Source organism: Cyrtonyx montezumae, unplaced genomic scaffold (genome assembly GCF_038088225.1).
Source record: "Cyrtonyx montezumae isolate F1298 unplaced genomic scaffold, pur_monq_1.0 scaffold_43, whole genome shotgun sequence".
In the NCBI taxonomy this organism is placed as follows: Eukaryota; Metazoa; Chordata; class Aves; order Galliformes; family Odontophoridae; genus Cyrtonyx; species Cyrtonyx montezumae.
This window is the reverse complement of record NW_027072049.1, coordinates 814,377-825,779: the sequence shown is the minus strand read 5'-3', so window position 1 is coordinate 825,779 and position 11,403 is coordinate 814,377. Positions and strand designations below refer to the sequence as shown.

Here is an 11,403-nt window from a genome sequence, read left to right as displayed (position 1 = left end):
CCATTGGTACACAGTAAGCAGATCACTGAGACCTAGAGGAGTTCTCCTGTGCTTGGTTTGAGTTGGTTTGACTGAAAGAGGAACTTGACATCAAGTTCTGAAAGATTTTACAAGCCAATCTAAAGCAATTACCCATATCAGAGGAACTTATAGAGATCATAAACCACACATGTGAGACCAGCCTGTATGAGAAATGTTTGAGAGATGAACCCACAAAGTGGGAGAGATGTGTGAAGTGTCAGAAGGATTCAGGTGGGGAAGGGAGGATGAATATTGGCAGAATGCATCATAACATTCAGGAAGGCAAGTCCCAGCTGAAGTCCCTTGATATGACTCCTGGATGAGCTTTCTTTGACTTCACCCTCACTTCTGTCAGCACCCATTTGGTTTTGCAAGCACTGTTCCTGTTGTGCCATTTCCATCCCAAGTGGACATTATAAGCTGAGCTTAAAGCAGCAAGTATGCATTTTCACAATGCAGACCATATCTTTATGGAGAGATTGAAGGTAATCACAGCACATTTTTGTCACAGCACATCCTTTTGAAGCACATTCTGCACCATTGCTTAAGCACTCAGATGTATTCTGGCATCCGAAGCTCCCAAACGAGCAGCATAATTTTCAACTCCTTGCAAGTGAGCACAAACAACATGTAAAAAGCCACCAGCAGATAATAACCTGAAAATTAACCTCTAGAAAGGATATAAGCACGTCTATGATACACACACACACCCTAACCCAGTGTGGATTGTGTGAAATGCTGATCCCATATGTGGGAAGATAATAGCTTATGCCAGCTTTGTTTCTTCAGCCTTTAGAGGCAGATGATGTATCAGTGAAATCCTGGCTCCTTGGTTCCCTGCCAGGCCTTGTGCATTTACACCCCTGGCTCACTTCCAGCCTGGGGAAGTGAGTCACATTTCCCAAACCTTCCCTGAATCATGTCCTCATAAGAATTGAATCTTCCCCTTAATGCCACAAGCTGAGTGCAAGGGAGTGATCTGCTCCCAGAGTTTCTGGAGAGTCTGGGGGTCAGCAAGGGACAGCATGTGAAGCAAGGGAAGAACCAAGTGAGGCAGCGCCCTAGGCAAGATTACCATGTCACAGGCTGAGGTTTTGCTGCTGGCTACTGAAGTGCATGGAGAGGGTTTTCTGTTTGATTTTAAGGCCATCTGTGTGCACAGAGCAGAGGTTTCAGTCTTTAACATTTCTCATCCCGCATCATGCTTTAGATGAAAACTGAAAAGGTAAGACTATTTAAAAGGGAAGAGTACATCCACTTGTCGGATGGCACTCAGATGATTGCTGTTGTCTTAAATTAGGAGGGAAGATGACAAGTGAACACTTCTGGGCAGCTCCTCAACTCTGCTGGAACCGAGATGGCCTTACACGAACCACTGTGTGCTGCCATACAGAAGTGCATCTCACAGCTCCTGAAGCTGTAGTCCATAAAAGCAAGAGATCACTCTTTAAAAGCAAATTCTGAGTTGGTTTTGCAGCAGGTAGATTATGCATTTTGAAGCTAAAAGCTGAATTTTTGGTCTCCTTGCAGGTGCCAATGGAGGGCTGTGCAGATCCCTGAGCAGTACAGATAGAGCCCAATCACTGATATGGACAATCGTAATGTGACTGCATATTACAGACATCACCCGAAGTCACAGGGTACAAACTGCCTCTCTCCAGATCAGAGTCCACAATCCCATTTCAGTGTTGCTGCCTTGCAGTATTTCCTGCGTGCAATGAAGTATCAGCATCAATGGAAACCTGCTACACTGCAAGGAAGAGATACACTTGCTTATGCAGATTTTGAGAAACGCAGAGAGGCTTAATTCATCACCAGATCAGCTTGTATAATCCCAGAGCATTTCACAGAACTGCCCGATGTCCAGAAGCTTTGCATAGAGGATTACAGGTAATCAAGGGCGACGAAGGAAAAATTCTTGTTTGTTATGTAGGGGCATTACAGGAAGGAACAGACGGATGGAGAGCAACCAGAGTCTTCATTGTGGTTCACAACATTACATAAGATGAGAAATACAGTGAGCAAAGTGACACAAGAATCAGACGTCTCCCTGCCAGGCTCCCACCCCCCTCCATTTTTTCTTTTATTTAAATGAACACACAATTTTAAAGCCAGAAGTACAGGAATATGAACCTGAGAGCTTCCTAGTTTGATGGTAGCCAAGAATACCCTATCTTCTGAGGAGTTAATTGCAAGATGCATTGATTTTATTAGAAGGTGATGCCATAGCATGAAGGAAAGAGATCAACACGCTCAGCAGCCAAAGACCGCCTCCTTGGTAAGACTTCAAAACACTCCTCTTGAATTTTAATGCACAAATTCTGTTACTTCATTGTTACCAATGAGTTTCCACGATCCTAGGGAGCTCAAGTCAGACAGAACCCCACTATGCAAGCTGGAAGTAAATAAGATCTTGTAACACAGCCTTTGAGCAAGTCACAATAGAAGCTGCCTTCTGCAGAAGACTTACAAATGCCTCAGCTCACTTCCTGAGCACTGCCAGGAGCATTGCCCAGCCTGCTCAGCCCCAGTGCTTCCAGCAGCCAGCAAACCAGCTCGCTGTGTGCCATGCTCAGTGTGGAAGCTTGCAGATCCTTTGCAGCATGAGAAACCCTGCCCATGTCAGGCTCTCCTTGGATCATCCAGCTTGTCGTACTTGCATGTTCTGTGCAAGGAGAAAATGCAAGTTTTGTTTTCCCCTTCATGCATTTAAGAGGGAAAAAAAACCCAACCCTGCAGGAGTCCAGAGTGCTTAGAGTAATAAAACTGCAGGTTGCACTCCTTTCTTGAGATGGATTCTATCATACCATACCACTGCACTGCTAAAATATTATCTATGGTGCCTACCTAGTGATGCCAGAAGCTTCTAAAACACATGGACAGATGCCCTTGTCTGTGCTCCTACCCATCTAAATAATTCACCGTACCAGAGTCCTTCCTATCCACTAGGAGATGTGCAATCTGGTAGAAAACTGCCTCTCAAATTATCTGCACTAAACAGACTCTATTTCCCCTGTCTGCCTGCCTTAGAGCTTTCCTTGTCATTCTTTTAAGTAAATTACTTCCAAGGATGCTTTGACGTCAAGTGTTGACCAGCAAGATGTTTTGTAGATGACTGATTTGCAGCTATGCTGTAAAATACATATGGGAGCCTCACGTCTTGGGCTGAGACTGTCAGCCAGTCACCAGAAGCCTAAAGGAGAACGCTGTGGCCTGACATCTCCAAAAGGAGTACAGAAATGGAAGGGAAAAGGGTAAGAAAAGATGTAGCAGTGAACAAGCAGTTTGAAGAGGATTTATAGGTGTGCTAGACCACGTAGTGCTATAGCACACAGATCCAGCAAGCACGTTCTGGAAGCACACACACACACAGTTATCCCTTCCCCTCCTCTCTGCTGCTTCCCTGCAATGCACTGCAGCACACACTGCTCTCTGACATCTCCAATCAGTGGAGCACAGCCGTCCCTGGCTTGTAACGAGGGCTGCACCTCCACACCAGCAGTACTGCACCGTGGATTTACAGGGGAAATAATGCTCAGTCTCTATAGTTCTTCTCACCACCAGCAGCTGGCGCTTTAATGGCAGATGCAAAACGCAAACGAAACACTTGAATGTAAAGAGCAAAGCAAAGTGCTTTCGCTCTGTGGGTGGATTAGGTTCGCTGTGGAAAAAAAAGCACTCAATCAGATCCCAGGGAGTGGAAATCTGGAGAGGCAAAAATCAATTGCCCCTGGTGGAATGCTACCAGGATGCTGTGTTGTAGTCGATGATGGTACAAACAGTGTGGAACCTCCAATGAATGCCTACAAGTGGGTGAGATGTTTAGCTGTGTTTTACTGAAAACTGACTCTTTTTGAGGCAGTGCCACGCTTCCTGAAGCAGGGTGAACTACCTGGTCCTGCACCTGATGCAACACCAGCATTTTTCTTAGAGATCTCCCACCTAAGAATGCAGGAAAATCGCTCCTTGTCTTTCAGACTAGTGATGGTTATCTCCATTATGGTTGATCTGAATTAAAAAAAGAAAGCAGCAGCCTCCTCCCAAAAACCACACACACCACAGCTCTGGATAACACACCCGCAGTTTTAACTGTGCTGTCTTTCTCCCTTTTAATTCTCTGTTGCTTGTGTCCAGGCAGCAGTTAGGTTTCCTTTCTTCCCAGTGAGCTTTACTGATCTTTGCTGATGTTTTCTGGAATAGCCCCATCTCTCTGCTGGGCCTCACAGGGCCCATTTTGGCCTTGAGCACACAGTGCTGTGCTTCAGACCCTAAATGCTGATTTTCTGTTACCTGCATTCAAACCTTCATTGTTTTCTCTCCTACAGGATATCCTCCCAGTGAAGCCAGCAGCTCTGCACTTACCAGGCTGGGACTCAAAGAGCTGATAACTCCCTCAGTACAAAAAAGCAGTGAAAATAACAGCACTTTCAGTTACCTTGCAGCTGTGCTTCATCCTCATTGCTTTCTTCTGAGCACTGCAGCACAGCTTGCCACCCTTCTTTGATCCTCAAGCTCTTCAACCAACAAACTATTTGCAAAGAGAGCTTTCCAGAAACCACCCACTAACTTCTATTATGTACCTCCTTACAGGTGTAGCCTGTTGTCACACCTAATCCTCCTCAACATCCTGATGCAAGGGAATTGATTTCCTAACTATAACAGATGCTTCCTTCAAGTAAGCCTCTAAACCCATGCAAAGGGTTTACCTGGCTGCAGGAAACACTGCGGCCATCATCTCAGGAGGTCAATCCTAATGCCATCATTTCAGCAAGCAGAGCAAAAAGAGAAAGTGCTGCTGCCATTTGTTAACAGGCACTGGGTGAGCATGATGGATGCACCAAAGTAAAGTGCATTTCCCTTGAGGTGTGCTTGCTATGAATTGCAGAGCTCCTGATGAAACTCTGGTTAATTGTCGGACAAACCCCATGTGAAACTGCACCTCACAGAGCTCTCTGCAATCACATTTGGGGATGTATTTAAGTCTGCAGAACATCGCTTCACCAGACTGCTGTGGATGTCATAGACCTGAGCTAAGAAAAGTTCCCCCAAGCGATCCTGTGGCTGCTTGTGGCTTGTCTGAAGTCTCTCATCAGTCATGGTCAGCAGTGATTCTCAGCCCTGACTTTCTGGAGGTTGGGTGGGATTTTAATTAGAACCCACTCTCTGGGATCTGGATCCTTGGGATTCCTTTCTAGTCTTGCCATTTTGAAATGTCCACTCTCAAATAATATAGACTGAGTGATAAGAATAACTTTTGGCCTTTTTTTTTTTTAATGTTTTATGGCATGGCTACCCTTACAATTAGTGAACATTCCTGGCTTCATTATGAGCATTAAGAACAAGATGAGACAAAACAAGGCAGAAAACCCCAAACCAAAGGACTGAGCGCCTTCAGTTTTCTCCTGACAAATCCTTCAATCAGAAGAGAGAACAAAAAGTGAAACCACTTCCAGATGCAGTGCATGAACTGCCTGCCCTGGTGCCACAGGACCCGGTGCTCCCACAGCATTCCCTTTGTGCACAAAGACCTTTGGGGGATGGTTGGATGGAAGATCTTAGAGCTCTTTTCCAACCTTGGTGGTTTGCAATTCCATGATTTGTTTTGAACCTCTAGGCACAGCACGTCAACGAGAGTCCTCCAAGATCCCTGGCAAAACCAAAGGCAAGTGTTTCAGTTTCTGAAAGTTTGGGTTCAGGTGTGAGATACCAAATGACACCACGAGCAAAAGAGTGGTGCAGAATCTGCGGCTGTGGAGCAGCAGGACAGAATTACAGCTGGAACGATGCTGGCTTCCGAGCAACCTCAATTATCTGTTAATGACTCAGCATTACATGGTCAAATGTGCTCTAAATTAGTCCAACTCCCTCTCCTGTAATAGAAGCCAAGCTCATCTGATGCGGGACATTTTACTGCAGCTGGGTAAATACTTCAAAAATGCATAAATAAAGAAATAAATAAATAAAATTAATGACTGTTATTTACCCAAAATGGTCAGGAATGGAAGCAACAGATTTGGTGCCAAACGATACAGCACTGCAGTGGTCAGAGGTTCCGGATAGCTGTGTTAAATCGTTCCTACAGAAGCCCGTCAGCAACAGGCACACTTGAAAGAGAATCCGCTTGCAAACAAACACTTCAGAGGGAATACAGAATGAAAGCAGAGCCCCGTGGGAGCAGTTGGGTGAAGCTGTTAGAACATTTATTGGTTAGACATTCAAATATTTTGGTACAGAATCACGCCGGTTCCCTTCTGAAGGGCGCGTGCTTTCCAGTGGCTGACTCAGCCCACCTGATGTTAATAGGTGATGGCAGGACAATAAACGAGCGGTCCCGAAGGGGCACGATGTGCTGCATCACTGGCTGACAATTAATACGCATTCAACGCTATTTTTTTCAAACACTGACCATGCATGCTCCTCTGCTGTAGGGCTGCTCGCATCATTTAACTCTCCCTCCCACGCAGGTCCGTGCTGATGCCATTGGGATGAGGAGCAGGCAGTGAGATGTGTCCGCCCGGGGCTATGGGAGACCTTTGGGTTTGAAAAGCTGCTCCCTCCACTCTTAAATTCAAAGGGATGATAGAGGCTTTCCTGTAATCATGTCGTCATGGAGAGACAAAGGAGCTTTAGCTGAAGTGACAATGCAGACTGGCGTCAGCTCTTCTCCTTTAAAGCCTCAGGTTGGACTTGGAAATGAAAGATACCAAATCCAGAGGCCAAGCTCTCTGCCCCGTGTGACTCAGGAGAGTGTGTTAACTCCTGGTCTTAAGTTAGCTCTGAGACTCGGAGCATAATTAGCACAAGACTAATTTTAATTAGTTTAATTTGATTAAATCCATCTGAAGCTCTTGGTGTGGGATTAATCACGCTTTAAACAAACAAAAAAAGAATCAGAAAGTAGAAAACTAAGCAACAGCCTTCGAATTCCTTAATGCTATTGGTGGTGTTGAAATAGATAGGGTTGGTGCGTTCATAGTCATTTCAAAAATTCAGTATAGCATAGTTAAGTGGAGGAGGATCTAATGGCAACCCAGACAGCCATGTCTAATTAGAAGTCATTCCGATAATGACAATAAACTGGAGCTTTAATGCATCTTCAGCATCCAAATTTAGCAGACGAGGTGGCCGAGTGGTTAAGGCGATGGACTGCTAATCCATTGTGCTCTGCACGCGTGGGTTCGAATCCCATCCTCGTCGGTGGCAATCCTCTCCTGCTGGGAGCACAGAGCAATGCTCTGTTCAGTGGTGCCCAGTGCCATGGTGAAAGGTGATGGGCACTAACTGGAGCACGGGAGGTTTTGCAGAACAGCTCTTTACTCTCCAGGAGTTGTGGACGTGCATCTCTACCTTGGAGATGTCCAAAATCTGCCATGATTGGTGGGACCAGAAGGGGTTTTACCCATCCACTCCAACTCTGTGCTTCTGTCATTTCCTCACTTATCCAATTTTTGAGTGGTTTCCATGCCTTCATTTTCTTAACAAGCGTTCTCTTCACTTTTTCTAGCTTTATTAAGTAGTGCATTAGAAAGATCAGTATTAAAATGGGAAAGCCTTATTGATCTTGGTGGCCTTTCTCCTAGTGCTGAACACAGCCAGGAGTGGGGGGTGGAGGAAGGAAGATGGGCTTTGGAGCTTAAAGCACTTTTACAAAACTCCTGTTTAATTGTCCTCATCAAATATGCAGCATCTCATGTATTGGCAAGAGGGACTCAGTTATGAGAGAAACACATTAAACATCAAAAAGTGGGAGGAAAATATCAGAAAACACAGCTTCTGGAAATTAGGACAATTTGCATGATATCAAGTGTAAGTATATTTCATTGAAGCTGCCTACAAAGAGTAAAAGGAAAAAAAAAAAACACAGCACACATATTCAGTGGGCTCTAATTCTTTCAGAGTCCGATGCAGTACAACTCTGATTCGCCATCCACGTGGTGTGTTAGCACTCCTCCTGCTGATTTGGAGGTTTTAATGAGACTTTAAAGTGCATTTATAAGCAATTCAAGAACTTCTATGAGCTGCTTTGGAACATCCAAGATGAAGGTTGGTGTCTCACTGGTTAAAGAGTTGCTCCTTTAATAAAGCTTTTGTTCTTGTTCTATGTGGGATTTCAGGTGGCCAGCCCTACCACTAAAAAACAAACCCTTTTCCAGTCCTATGGCACTCCCAAGCTGATGGCAATCTACCCTTGAGTATTTTCTCATTATTTCTTTGTTAATGAACTTACTGGAGCTTATTTGCCTGTTGACCATTACTCGCAGTCACCTGGTCAGGCGTGGAAATCATTGCATGCTCACACAGCTGAAAGTAATTCAGGTTCTGTTTGTACTCCTTGTGACTGCAGAACAACTGCCTCCAGGTTGTCCAACCACAACCTTGGGTTGACCTCTACGATACGCTCTCCATTGCGAAGTATTTTATCCGTTTTCCATTCCAAAGATATTTTGCTTCGTTTCGACTCCGATGGTGTCACGACTACTTGACCAAAGCAAACTTTGCACTTGGATAAGTTGTGGAGCCAATGGTTATTGGCTGAGAGCAGATTAGCTGCTCAGTTCTGATGAACTCTTGTTCCTCGGCCAACGCGAAGGACTCGTGTTTCCCTCAGAGGCCAAAATAAAATGGAAATAAAAGGGGAGGGAGCTCTCTGGAAAATCATTGATTAATCTTGGCATGGTAACATTCCCCAGAGATGTGAAATTGCCATTCTCAGCCACTTTGCTGCCCTTGGAAGTCCCGTTCCAATGTCACTGTCCAGGATGAGCAAACAGAAGAACGAGACATGCATTTTTAATCCCTGTCTGGCGGTGGGTGACGGGCGGCCGCTGTGCTGTGGCTCAGATTGCTGAGGAGGGGACAGTGAGGGATGGAATTGTTATACTGCTGCTGGGGAAAGCTTTCTCTGAATCCCAGAGTTTCATTTACGGGAAAAACACATCCTATACCAGGATTTGAAGAGTAGCAATGCCCGGGAACAGTGCTAAATGCCAAATGAGTTATTTCAGCCCCGAGGAAGGCTCCAGACCTCCATGTTTACAGCACAGCCCGTATTCTCATAGCAAATCTCTCACAGTCAGAGCAGCTTTAAGTTCTTTGTTGGATCGGTTTCCACTTCCCTGGGGCTGTGCCAGAGGAGGGCTCTCCCAGTTCTGTCAGCCGGGGCTGCAGTGACACCTAGGAACTGCTCCGTTCATTACAGCCGAGGTTTTCTACTTGGGCTGCTCTGTGCCTGGCATACTGATGCTACTGGGAACCCCTCACCCGCAGCAAGGTTTGCCTTCTGCACTACCAGGGCGTGGAGCTGCAGCAGACCGGTTCAGCTCCTGTAAGACCCGAGAATTAAACAATCATTCAAACACTGCAGACCTGACAATTGCATCCAAAGCAAAAAGAAAGCACATTTTCAGCTGTGCTTTTCCATACGTAACAGCTGCAGTAGTTACGGAAGTCGGCGGCTTTTGCAGGATTTAAAACCAGTGTCCCAAAAAGGTTTTCCACACATTAAAACATCCCAACGGCACTGTGAGAGATGCAAAGTTCCCATTTTGGGGAAAAAGATGCTGAGCACTTCACTGACTTGCACAGCATTTACACTGATGTGCAAGGAGAGGCCGAGCTAACCCTCGCCAGTTTCCCATAGTAATTAAACTGTGTACCCCTAAAGATGGCTTCAAAGAGTGCATCTGCACTGAATGCTGGGGAAACTTTCTCTTCAGATCGAAGACAAAATGGAGTCCAGAGGGCACTGCAGAAGAGCAGGCCATTGGTGCAGCTCATGAGCAATCATTCCACAATTGGTCTCTGCTTCCAAGTTTTAAAGAGAGCAGACATCTCACTGCGCTGCTAATAATTTCCTTGCTGATGAAGAAACACACCCTAAAACATCCTTCTTTCTCTTGCAGACTCTGACCCTGAGAAGCCCCGCGACTTTGGAGTTCCACCAAGGCTTCACATCACCTACTCTCATCTCTGCCTTTCATGTCCTCCTTAAATTAAAGCCAAACCAGGAGCATCAGTATCACTCAGTCCTTTTTGCCATCCAAATGATGACTTTAAATGCCCAAACATTGATTGCTAATTGCTCCAGAAGACCATAGGTGGAGGTAACTGGCAGTGATGTCAACATGGCACTTCTGTTGTTCATGTCTTGCTGCCATGCCTTGTTGGAAGCAGCCGGCTGGAAGTTCTGTTTTTCTCCTTTAATCTTCATAATCCCAACCCACGGAGATGCCCGTGGTTCCTTTGCTGTGCCTCTGGAGTCACAGGCAGCTCTGACATGCTGTGCTCCCAAGGCTTCTTCTGATCGGAGCTTATACAGTGACGTTGTCCTTGCAGCCAAAAGGTCCCAAACATGCTTTTATTTTCTGTTATTTCACACATGTAACAACAACCACCAAAGCGTTGCCTTCATCTCGAGTGGGGTGAGCTTCACTGAAAGTTCTCCTATTGAACGGCCTCTTTCTTTGACAAATGGCATCACCTGAGCAGAGGGTCCTCCCTTTATTCCAAGGAGAACAAATGCAGACAGCTCCTCAGCTCTTGCCTTGAATTAGTGCAATGCTGTCATGAAAAACACTGAGCTGACTCCACCTAAAATACTGCTGTCCCTTAGAAGGGGAGATAAGGAGACCAAGGGCCTCGCTGTGCTGCAGGAGGCCTGGGTAAGCACAGCTCTGCAGAACTCGGATTCATTGGTACAAAAGTGCTGTAGGAATTCTTTTAAGCTAGAGTTGTACATGAACCCTTTGAATTCTTGCATGGTTAACACATTTCCTAACTTCTCGATTCCACATAAAGCATATTACTTCCTAAATTACATTTATTTTTATGGCGTGTGATGAGAGGGTATAATTTTGCAAGTTTTAAGGCAATGAATACCCCCTGTGCTGCACTAACCCTGTGCCATTATTGCCCAGTGATGGAAAACCGATCCGATCTGCACACGTGGCTGCACTCAGCCTGCTCCAAATCTGTTCTCATAAACTGCAATTAACTGTGGGAAGCAGGGGGCAGTTACTGAACACGAGCCATGCATGCTGTATGCACTGCAGCACGCAGCAATTCCTCACAGATTTGCCATTGCCCCCAAGCAGAGCTCCTCACTGAGCAGACCCTGAGCTCCCAGGGCACCACATTCCTCCTCTACCCAACAGAGACTGAGAACTCCTCTGTCAAACTCACATCCACATCCTGAGAGTGAGGAAAAAAAGCTCTCACGGTTGGTTTTGTACATGCAGGTTGAAATGCTGTCAGGTCCCCTGCTTGCAACCCGCACACATGCAGACCCCATCTCCCAAAAGCTGCAGCTGTGGAGTGCTTTCCTTCTCCTGAGCATTGCATCCTGAATTCTGAGCCCTCTTTGCAAACAGTGAGTTTGGGTTT

General features: G+C 45.7%; 1 non-coding gene across 1 annotated transcript; it reads left to right on the top strand.

Annotated features, from left to right (window-relative positions):
- Window positions 1–7,136: 7,136 nt before the first annotated feature.
- On the top strand, window positions 7,137–7,218 carry TRNAS-GCU (transfer RNA serine (anticodon GCU)). Its single transcript has one exon. It is a non-coding gene; the product is annotated as a tRNA-Ser (tRNA).
- Window positions 7,219–11,403: the final 4,185 nt, after the last annotated feature.